At 32.4% G+C, this 12,777-nt stretch overlaps 1 protein-coding gene across 2 annotated transcripts in view; it reads left to right on the forward strand.

Moving 5' to 3' along the window:
• Positions 1 to 12,777, forward strand: part of LOC124359085 (growth hormone secretagogue receptor type 1-like) — a 459,143-nt gene that overhangs the window by 138,704 nt on the left and 307,662 nt on the right. For both annotated transcript variants that reach the window (XM_046811520.1, XM_046811519.1), the window contains exon 3: positions 7,353 to 7,410. The gene's annotated coding sequence lies outside the window, so the exon portion shown is untranslated. The remainder of the gene's footprint in view (positions 1 to 7,352; positions 7,411 to 12,777) is intronic.

A 12,777-nucleotide genomic window follows, 5' to 3' on the forward strand; every position in this document is an offset into this window, starting at 1 on the left:
TTATTGCTTTTCCTTAAACCAAAGACTTTAGTAAACAATAGTGTCAGTTAGTAACGACATTTATTCACTACAACTTCGAAATAGAACACAACATTACAAAAGATTTTAATCGCAAGAACTGCCAACAAACGCTCAGATATGCAACAATGCTCAGCTATTTATATGAGCTATCTCGATCCTTCCAACACACTTACAGCTTTTTATTTTACTCATTAAAACACTAAATTTGCGAGTATTAACTACCTACGACAAACTTATCGCCAGTAATACTTTTAGTTCATTAGGCATATGGCTACTTACATCTCCCATAATCACGAGTTATTTACTAAGTAATTAAAATTTTCCATGCAAACAAATTTAAAAAATGGACTCTTTTCTAATTCAACTCAGAAAAAGAATTTTGTTATTAACCCATAATATTTTGGAGGTGTGGATACATCAGTGCATACAGTAATACAGTAAATAATACATGCGTACGAACTCTAATCTATATTTAAACAATTTATAACACATTATGCATTTAGAGATGTTGATTTTGTGTTGTATTTGTGTGAAGTAAGCTCAGATTTTGTCAAGGATTGAAAAAAATCAACCGAAATACTTTGTTGGTGAGAGTTTAAGCCACTTTGATTTAAAAACCCCCTCTGCCAGTTGTCAAAGTAATACCACTAATCACTTCCGCCTGTTTATTCCTGGACAATAATCTGGATGGAATGTGATTCCACCTCCCCCCACTAGCAACAGAGACAATGGAGCTCCCCGTCGCTGTAGCTATTCTTATAAACATTTAAACCTCTCCATTTAAGTCTCCAGCGGATGGAGTCGACTCCTTTAGATTGAGCTAGCCAACCTGTGGCTCTGCTCTATAAAACGAAAAATGCTATTAGAGTTTTATACTCAAAGCGTGTGAACAAATAAAGTACACGAACAATTTTCGGGTGATTATGAATTGACAAGAAATGGTTCCTAAGGCGCAATGGAGCGGTAAAATTAGGGCTATTCCTTCTTATCATCTTTCCTTTACATAACCAATCTTGAATAGTAAGTACTAAGTAAAAATGCATAAACTTTTACAAATAAATAAACATTAAATTTAGAAATAAGCTCAAAATGATTTTAGCAATTATTATTTCTAGAAGAAATAGCCTAATAGTTTACTTTGTTCGTAATTGAGATGAACGGAAATGTTGATACTTTATAAGACGAAGCGAGGCCGTTCTGCCTCGTACCACAATCATTGACCTGCCCTACCGTATTGGTCATTGACAACCAATCATCTCATCTTGTTATGGACTCATTTGACCTCTAAGCTAACTTGATGCTAAGATGCCCCCGACATCAATTGATGCTCCCCGCAGCTACTGGTTGTTCATAACCTCCTCTTCTTGTTGAGACCTCTCTCAATGAGAGGCAACAAAAACTGTGATGGTTTGATCAGCAAAATTGACATGGAGTAAAAATACTCTACCCCGGATGAATAAAAATACCGGCTTTGCCTTAAGAAATATATTAAATTATTGCTTTTCCTTAAACCAAAGACTTTAGTAAACAATAGTGTCAGTTAGTAACGACATTTATTCACTACAACTTCGAAATAGAACACAACATTACAAAAGATTTTAATCGCAAGAACTGCCAACATACGCTCAGATATGCAACAATGCTCAGCTATTTATATGAGCTATCTCGATCCTTCCAACACACTTTCAGCTTTTTATTTTACACATTAAAACACTAAATTTGCGAATATTAACTACCTACGACAAACTTATCGCCAGTAATACTTTTAGTTCATTAGGCACATGGCTACTTACATCTCCCATAATCACGAGTTATTTACAAGTTATTTACCAAGTAATTAAATTTTGGCATGCAAACAAATTAAAAAAATTGACTCTTTTCTAATTCAACTCAGAAAAAGAATTTTGTTGGGTTAATAACCCATAATATTTTGGAGGTGTGGATACATCAGTGCATACAGTAATACAGTAGATACCCTTCAGTGTGTTACTCTCATGTCATGACCTGGCCATCAGGCCTTTATCAAAAGAATGAACAGAGGCTGTAAAATCTCTTCATTAAATAAACATTAAAATATTTATTTATAGATATTATTTGAAGTTATTACAAATAACTTATCTATACATCTGAATGACATCGATTATTTGTTAAGAAGAGTTTAAATTGATTATACCCAATTAAATTAGATTGGACATTTGTTTATTGAATGATAAATATAACTGAACTGATGTTAAACCATGAAACAGAGTCAAAGGAACATAACTTTCCTACTCCAACCAATTTGTTTAGTTCTGTACATAACAACAGAATAAGTTCCTCTTTCTCAGTTCAGTTCTTTTATGAAATATACAGTGGACTCGTCAGTAAGTTATTCTGATATAGCTGAGTCGTTTGTGGAACCGTAATTTATACCAAGTAATTGTAATTAAATAATATATCTTACAACGCTCATCAAGGATAAAGTAGTTTTAAGAAAGTCTCTTTTCTGCTATATGCATCCCAAATACATAAAAAAGTTTTGTTAGTTTCACCAATTATACCTCAATAAGGGTTGTACCATCTCTGATGTGTCGAGTTTGACTTTGTCCCGAATAGCAGAGCAAAAATTAAAATATCGTAAAAGTTAATGGGAAATTAGGGGGAAAAAGTATTCTTAATTTTTAGCTTAGAATTACGCATAGAACCTGAAAATGCATAACCAGCACAACCTTTTTGTTACACCCTGATCGGAGGAACGAGAGAGAATCAACTATGGAACAAAAAATACTAAGACCAAAAAAGTTAATGGCCATAAATATACACTTTTTGACATATCTTTTTGGTCGTCGCAACAAGGAAAACTGAACATTGGCGTTGGAAGTATAAATCACTCGAATTAAAAGTGCTCATACACGTTTAATGCCTACGAAATTTCGTGAAAGCCGCGGGTATATGCTAGTCTTATAATATTGTAAAGGAGCTAGAAAATGTTAAAACAATACTTATCTTTTTCTATAATTTATTTCCATTCACCTGATGTTAATCGTCAGCCTTGCTGAAAACTGCACGTATTCGAGGACAAAAGTTCGGGAGGGTAGTCGATTGGACCATTCTAATCATTATTTCACAGAATTGTTATTACAGTCCTGGATTATATGAATCGACTGTTCGCAAATTGAGTAATATCAATCCTAAGTTGGAATAAAACTTTACATATAAAACCGACCTACCAAGAATGGGTTAACAGTGTTGTAACACTTTCAAAATCTGCTGGCCAGGAGACAAGTTCCTTTGCTCTACTGCAAGAAGTAGAGTTTTTACACTCTAATATTTGATAACTTGCAGGATATATCAATAATTTCCAAAAGTATTCTTCTTGATTATGGTGCATACTTGGAATAAAAAACATAAGGCAATGTTGGAAACTAGATAACAAATTAAAAATAAAACAACAAGAGATTGACGTTATAACAAGACGTTCTGTTTCATTAGTACCCTTGAAACAACGGGACCACTAAAGCACATAACAAGACGTTCTGTTTCATTAATACCCTTGAAACAACGGGACCACTAAAGCACTTAGTAAAGCATAATGTTTTGCCAACTCACAAGTAAAAGTGATGCCTTACGTTTGTCAGCTAAAGTGGTTCGTTCAATAAACGTAAAATTTAATGACTCCGGACTCATTGCTTGAGGCCATTTGAATACAAATAGAGTTGTTTGTTTCTGTCGTCTCTTGAGCTTTCTGAAAGTTTCATTTTTGTGTTCACCTGATTGAAGCAAAATATGAATTTTACATAAGTTCATATCGTTTTGTTGATTCTACAGATCGTTAATAAGCTGTACTATTTTTATTTTTAAACCATATTACTGTCCATCCATTTTCATTACATATTTAATCATAATTCACACTTTATAGTAAAATAGCAGTTTGATTCAACTTTTTTTCATGCTATGATATTTTTTCTCTCAAAATGTTACTCAAGTATTTCCTGACATCTTCTATTATTTACTAATACTTTAGTAAGATCATCACTGTTGAATTTAAGTAATTAAGTAGTTTCATATATATTCCGAAACCAAAATTTTGTTCTTCATGTGTATTCTCAATTAAGATAACTTTGTAGAACTTTTCGTATATTATGATTCAATTTAAGCTTTAAACTGATTTTAGTTCAATAATTATCTGAAACACTGTAAACATTTTTCGTATTTGCTGCATTTGCAATGAATGATTCTAATCAAGTATCCTGAGGAGAGGTGAAAAAAGACTGCTGTAAACATCTGATAGTAAAGTTTGAGTGCTACGTTTTTTGGGTTAAAATAACCAAAATTAACTTTTTTGCGTTTAAATGATTTGGAAAAACATATACATGCTAATACAACTTTGAATGGCTAAATATCAAAATGAAATTACCATATTTCTAACTAAAGTAAAATTTGACTATAATACATTGCATATTTCTTTGATAAAGATATCTTTAATTTACAACTCCTTTTCTCAAGACTATAGAATGGGACAGTTCATACTACAGGTATATGTTAAAAGAGTTGCCTCTGCCCTTCAAATATTTTCTGAATGAAAGTAAAGGTTCTCACCCTAAAAATAATTATATTTAGCTCATAAAGGATTACTAATTTATTCGCCAATTATTCCTTCTGCCTAAAGTTAAGAGAGGAGAGAGGACAAGTTTTTTATTGATATCACATTTATATAAAATTGTATCAGCTATAACTTGTAAGAAAATGAAAAATCATACTCTTTAGATTACTTACAAATTAGTGTAGAAACGTGATTAAAATAACAGAAGTTTATATATTTTAAATTTCAAAACTGTGGTTGATAGTCTTCCTTAAATACACGATGTTTTATATTCATAACACATTGCATACTATAAGTCAATACTAACTTTGAACCATAGAAAATAAAAATTACAGGGACTATTCAATATTCAAACTAAATTCAATTTAAATATTTCACATAAAATAAACAGTTTTATTTTGGTTGAGTGGGAAGGAAATGTATGTACTGAAGGAAACGCATTTCCTTACAGAACTTTACGATATTAGATGAACATTTTCTGAAAGCATTGCAATAATTCAGAGCTGAACAAAAGCGGGCGTGACAATGGCATGGTATCACATAAACATTCCGTCACGGACAACACAACCAGCAACAAATGTAGCAAACTAACTAAACATACTTGTGATACTCCATTAACACGATGTTTAAGTATATTTTAACTTAGAGGACATATCTATGTTTCTAGTTCACAAGCAAATTTCACATTAATGATATGTTATAAATAAAATGGACCTATGAGGAGTCTCACTTAATTATCTGTTTTAAAGTAATGAAAACCTTTTTATATTATTTTTATTTATGAACAGTAAAACTTATGACGATATTGAAAACCATAATATGTATTCTGCACAATTCTATTTTTATAATTCTATTTCCTTCTCAATGGTTTGCTACTTAATGGTAAATGGAGTCTTCTCTAATGGTCCATCTTCTAAATATTAGAAGAGCTGAGATAATTGATAATTTATCATGATGGATGGATGAGGACACAAGAAGATTCACAAGTTGATATTAATCACATCTTTAATAACTAGTTTGATATGCCAGTGTAAATAAAACAAAGCTTGTAGATCATCGTGTTCAATTCACGAGAAAGGTGAGCTCTACACGTCTTTCCTGTTGAATCTGAGTCACGGAGAAGTAAGCTCTGTAGTTTGTTGTAGAATCAGAGGCATGAGTAAATAATGAGTTTTAAAGTTCCCTGTGGTCACTGCAGTCCACTGAGTCACTTGAACTGAGCTCTACATGAGAAGGTTATTTTTACCGTACATTCTGGATAGGAGTACAACGTTAATTGAACATTGCCAACTTCAGATTTGTAAGGTATACATTAAATTTGGTTCAGGTTTAAAACCGCACTAAAAGATAAAATACATACCATTTAGGTGTGCTTTAACGTCCTATTAGGTGACCGTAGTTAAGGTTTATTGTATATTTCCCTAAAATAAATTTACTTTACAAATGTATAACTATTAAGTTATAGAAAATGTGAATACAATAGGCTTTTGTTAGCAGTCTACGTTGTTCCATTGTTTATTTACAAAACGTTGACTACAACTACACAGGCAACGTAATATCTGTAGACTGAACACAGAATGTGGGCGGGGAAGGGCAAGGAGGTGCGGGAATTTTGCGCAGGATGACAGATCATAATATATATTATACAGAACCAGATACATTGTAAACATTCTTGACAAATTTCTTCCCTGAAATTTCTTTTGCCACCGTGTCTTTCTTAGTTTATCTTTCACCGCTGTTGTATTATTGTCACTGAAGTGATGTTGCTTGTCAGATAAGGTCTCGACCATTCAACCTGACATACCTCGTGTTTTAATTAACATTTTATACTTGCTAATACTAATGGACTGATACACTTATTTCGCCTTCGTTTCAAAAGGGTTAAATTACTATTTAGTAAACAGAAGCATGCCTTAAGCCATCTACAATAATTATCCTCCGTGATGTACATGAACTATGCGAAGGAAATAGTCGTAATAAATGTAAGCATTTGTATTAACAGATTAAATACAAAACCATGCTCCGAATAATATAATGATATACGTTATTGTAATATTCCTTGTAATCTTAGAACCCACCAATGATGTGACTTCGGTTTACTTGGAGGGGACATTTTTTAAATGTTTATGTAAATATATGTATACAAAAATATTTAACATAAATTTATTATTATTATTATACTATCCAAGATCTTTATAACTTTGTAGTTTTATATTATTTGTGGATTGCCATGTATCCATGTAGATTGATAATAAACACACCATTGTATTATTTACATTGCATTATTGTTTGTAACTATTCCTCCAGGTATAGGAGAGAAGCTCTGAGATGTTGTGTAACAACAAACCACATTCCCCAGTACCAGTAACGACTGTTCCAGCAGGATAGTAGCTTCCGTATAAGGATCATAAGTACCGTGAGTTGTATTAGATAATTAGGGGTTTGTAAAGAAGACCCGAGCCGCAGGCCGAGCTTAGAAAAGCATTAATTAAGTTGGCAGCAAAGTGTGGGCGTCTAGTGGTAATTACGGATTCATTGTCGTCCCAGTGATACCAACTTTATAGCACATAAACTGTGAACTATGGTCATTACTTCTTGTACCACTGTTATTATCCTGTCTTTGGCTATGCGATTCTATACACTCGCTATAATAATTTACTTAATACACCATTGTTAACAGAGTGCCCCACTTTACATAATGATTCATTTCCATGAGTTGCATTTCCATTGCAGAACTGCATGTTTTCAGGTGTTTCCTGGATGCCGTGGGCGTGTTCCATATTGTTGCTGCAGCGTGGAATTTTATTGTGAGTAACTGTATACTTATTTACAGTAGAACTATAGGAATTACAAATGTACAAATGCACGTGGGCCTAAATCTTATAGTGCTTAGTTATTGGGCTTTTGAAATATTACAGGATCTGTTATTTTGGCGCACAACAAACTAATAAAACCTTTCTATGCGATTGTATATGTTCTAATATTGGATTTGCTTCCTCAGACATTTGTGTTCAGACACTCTGTTACTATCGTGATAGGCACTGTCTCGAGGGATGGTTTTATTTCATCATTATGAGTGCAGGGCAGCACCAAATGGTCAACGAAGATGATAGCTGTTAGTGGATATGATAAGAAAAGATAAGATAGGAAATTTACCCAAGTCCTATTATTCTAAAACAAAGTTAATAAATTATTCTACCTCACAATGCAAAACCTTATTAATGACGATTACAGTGATTATGGTTTCATATATCAGACTTTGCAATGTTGGATGGACTATCAAAAATATACAAAATGTGGGTTTAACATTAAATATGGAGGAATCTTTAAAAATAACTTTAAAAGCGAATTAGCATTATATTCTTGACATGAACTCTAAAGTTTTCTTTCTAGCAGTACATACTTTAACTTAATCACTACATTTAGAACACACTGAAAACTTTTATTTTTTGAGGCCTTTCGATAGCAAGACTATCTTCATTAGACACATCACAAACGTAAATACAAAAAGAAAATTAATAATATGTGTGTGTGTGTGTGTGTGTGTGTGTGTTTTATTGATTTTTAAATTTTTACAGGGTAGTTTTTATCAGAGATTCATGATCAGTTAAAATATGCATATATTTCTCAGAAATTATGTCTTGAGATTGATTTTACCACGTACTTTTATATGCCCAGTGCCTGAATCTTATTATTAGCACATCAAGCTTTAGTATTATTATTGGAATTATATTGAATAGCAGGCTTGTATTGGTATATGAAAAATAGATATCAAACATTAAACACTGAAAATATTAAATTATTTTATATCTGCTAAATTCCTTTGGATAATTATTTGCTAACTACGAATCACCTAAGTAGAAACGACAGACAATATCAATATATCAAAACCATTGAGAGGTTCCTCAATATAGTTTGCTACCATTAATAAAAGAGTACAATATATTGTCTAGGACATTTATCTTAAAAATAATAACGTCATAGTTTCGGAAACAACTTGACAGAAACGGGCTGTCCACCACGGTCCACTTTCCAGAAGTCATTTAACTTGTGTCAAGCCTACCCTGCGACGACAGTGTCTTTCCAACATGTAGCTGTGATTTATTACATGCGGAGAGTGTTATACAGTCATAAACTGGGTGGAAAATTACTGAAATAGTATTTTTATGAATTATTCCATATTATATGGTAATATACGGTATGTAATATCTGAGTTTTGGTGAAGTCTATAACTATAGGCCGCTCGAAAAATCTCATTTCTGCCTCTCTGTCTACATATCTTTGTGTTCACACGGTATAACGAAAATCAATTGACCTATAGACTTGCACCAGTCTTCATTCATAGGTATAAATAAATATATATATATATATATATATATATATATATATATATATATATATATATATATATATAAAGGCATGTTAGCGCCCCAGCACGTACAGCATAATTTGCTGATATGGTGTTTAGGCTTCTATTACTTAAGCACTGCTATACTGCTATGAAATCCAACTTAAACTTAATGCATTAAATTATGGTTGAATCATATGGCAAGAGATTTCGAGAAAGTAATCTAATCTGTTGAGTTTAAATTTGTACAAAAGTTTAATTTTGCACAGACAAGAATGAGTTCTATGATGAATCAATGAATTTTTTTCAGGCTCATAGACTTATCCTATCACAATTTCTCTTACGTTTGCCGAAGAATTGCAAGCACATTTTCCCGTATCATTGTATCTGTATCTGTCCGCCCTGCATTTCGAGCGTAACTGAGCTGTAGGCTTTAAATTTTACGTCACATCGGAGAAGCCTATAACGTTAATGCCATGGTGGAATCTCAATAGTTCAAACAGGAATAGTAAAATTCGCCATTATAAACAACCTTAAAGTGGTATCACAGAGTACACTATGGTCAATGATTTTTACCAAAATATAAATATTGGTTTCCTTAACCAGAACTCATTGTAATTAACAAGCTGAATTTTCCTTTGTGTTATGATAATTGTTAATTAATAATCTGAATGTAGCTAATAAAATATTGCCAGTGATGTAAACATAAAAATGCCGTTACCTGTTACAACAGTAAATTTAATAACAATATACTGTATTCGACTAAACATAATTACGAAATACAACGATATTTACTGATATTACTAACTTACAACGAAACATTTAAAGATTTTAATCATACCAATTTCTTCTAAGAAATGAAGAGCGATTGTACACCTCAACTAAAATCAATAAATGTTGATTTTAAATAAGCTTATTCTAGTCTTTTATTGTAATTACTGTATGTGCAGTACATTTTAAATTATTTTATTGGACAATAGTTGTGTATCTTCTGATAGGAAACGAAGTGCTTCCTTTAACCAATATTCCTGGTATGAGGAGCTTGTATATTTTTATTTGCACATGATTTAATCGATGGTTTTGTAAATATCGTTGAGGATGCACTATAATTGATGTGTTTCTCCTTTTGATACCTTTTTTAAGCATTATAGAATATACTACTGAGTATATAATACTGTACCTTTAACTTTCTGACCCAAATTAACTTATTTGGGCTTTGCGTTAGAATAAAAATTTAATTTAACTTTTTTCACTAATGCACTTACAATGGAAAATACAAAATGTTTGTAGGATACAAAGACTAATCTCATGTATGGAGAAAAATAAAATAAAATAATCTACCGGATAGTTAGAATATATTCAAAGCAGGATTTAGAAAACCAGCCATTAAGTTTAGCCAAACCCAGAATGAATATACCTGAGCCCTTATTGAGCTACTAGTTTGGAAAGTGGGAACAAATTTACAATTCATATTATACAGAATTTGCTAAATGTGGTTTCCTTAATGTTTTGTAATGACTCAATATTTATTAATAAGAGCAATCAAAAGAGTAATTTATGACAAGAAAATTAAAGACTTTTTATAATATTGCCTAACAACCTTTAAGTCCCTATTGTGTTTTTAGCATTGCGTTGCCTAATCCTCGTCCGAATATCCAACGGAACGAACCACAAGAAGAAGGCGCGAAATTTTAATACTTTCTCAAACAAGTTTCCTTATTCAGTTAGGGTTTAATAACACGTTATTACTGTCCAATCACATTCATCCCAGCCGCCACACGTGCGCTGCGGCCAGATTCAATTTGACAAAGACCCCGTGGGAAGCGCATAACTCCGGGACCCGGTAGTCCCGCCTGCTGCCGTCGAGAGGAGCCGCCCACCACTCGGAGTCCAGCGAGTGTTTAGCCTACCAAGTACACTTCACAGGATCTCATCAACTCTTTTCTACCTCTTGAGTGCAATCAGGCCTCTTGTAACGTTTATTAGCTGGGCGTTAACGAAACCTTCTACTCTAGGGGATGGAGAAATGTATTTTCTGCCTGTCTGTCTATCTGTCAATAACAGGATTTACAAACATTTTTACGTCGGTCTTAAGAGTAAGCATAATGACAACTATAAAATCACAGAATAAAGAAACTGAATACAGCCATGTGAGATTTGAACGTGTGGCATTTTTCATTCTTAGCGTAAAAAGAAAAATAATAGAGTGAAAAGTTAATATCAAAAGTCAGTGACAAAATTTAACATTCTTTGCGCTGTAATACCCTATCTAGCTCACTGGAACTTAACAAAATGTGAACGTGTCATGTTGCAAGATATCTTAAAAAATATTTCATCTGTATACTAAGTTTGCGTGAACCTTTTTTTTATATTAATACATAGACAAGATGAGTTTATGGGACGCTCCATGTGCACCTATCCAATTTGGCTGACCGTGATTGAAGTCTATAACTTAGCAGGCGGACACAATTTCTCATTTATTTAATGCAATGGGGAATGTAGACATTTCTTTCCTGTATTATTGTCTGTCTATCTATCTATCTATCCACAGGACATCTCGAGAATAAAATGATGTATAGATTTGGAATGCGATCTATTTAAAGATTGTTTGTATTACAGTATTTTAATGGTAGCATCGATATCTATAATAAAGTTCATGTCTGTATAGTTTTGATCCTGTAGGGTAATCAATCTTAAGAAAGAGGAAGTAGTTAGTTATACTCAGAATTATCGTTAGTTACTATTTGACTGGAAATGGAGAGGAATGCGGATCAACTCTAACCACCATAAAAATTGGTATTGGCATTTTCAAGTTTTATATATTAACGCCATTTTCAACCCATGTACAAGAATTTCTGTTCTGAGACATTGACACATAATATCCATTTCATAGATCAGACCTCTCATTACTTATAAGTGTTTTGTATAAAGGATGTTTTATTTTAAAGTTTTTGATTGATTTCAAACCGCGGGTGAATTGTATTGATGGAACAAAAAGGAAATATATATCCTGACAGTAGTTTGAAATTTTTAAAATGTAAATCTTGATGTAATTTCAGTTGAGTAATGATACTCAGAACATTCTGGATTTAAGGAGTTTAAAACATCAAACTCACACATAATTCTTTTCGTGTACACAATACTATTCTTTTTGATTTATTACATATTTCGTACTAATAACTGTAAAGCATTTTTTGACACTACACTCATCGTGGCATTTATTATAGTCTTAAAGTATCACAGTATTTCAAACTAAAGTAATAAACATTGTTTTTATGTTTAATATCTAATATAAGGTAAATATATTCGATATATTGAAGGGAAGGTATTTTCGCAAGTATAGGAGTATTATTGTTTCACATTCAGTAGTTCTTTTAAAAATTTGTTAAAATGTTGTTTTAAAATTATGCATTAACGAATGGCCTATTTTATAATATCATTGTAAAGCAAATAATAAAGTATTTACTGAGTCGATTTGAAGTTTTCGAACATGACAATGTGGATTTTGCGGGCGTCGCCACAATAACTGTGAATAGCTACATTATCATTAATAAACATAATCGAATGCACTAGTGACGGATGTTATAGAAGTACTAGCAGTAGCAATAGTAGTAAACATTTCAGTATCCGATCTTAACTTAACTCTGCATGTTAAACGGTACAAATTGCAACGTATTCACTCCACCGCCTCAACCAACTTTAAAATCATACATACATGTTTAAGTTACTACTCCGTTGATTTTGCCGTTTCTCTCTGAAATCAGACCAGACTAAGTTCCATTTCTGTTCATAGAAGTAGTGACATTAACAAACTTTAATGTTTGAC

The sequence above is a fragment of the Homalodisca vitripennis genome, chromosome 4 (genome assembly GCF_021130785.1).
Source record: "Homalodisca vitripennis isolate AUS2020 chromosome 4, UT_GWSS_2.1, whole genome shotgun sequence".
NCBI classification, from domain to species: domain Eukaryota; kingdom Metazoa; phylum Arthropoda; class Insecta; order Hemiptera; family Cicadellidae; genus Homalodisca; species Homalodisca vitripennis.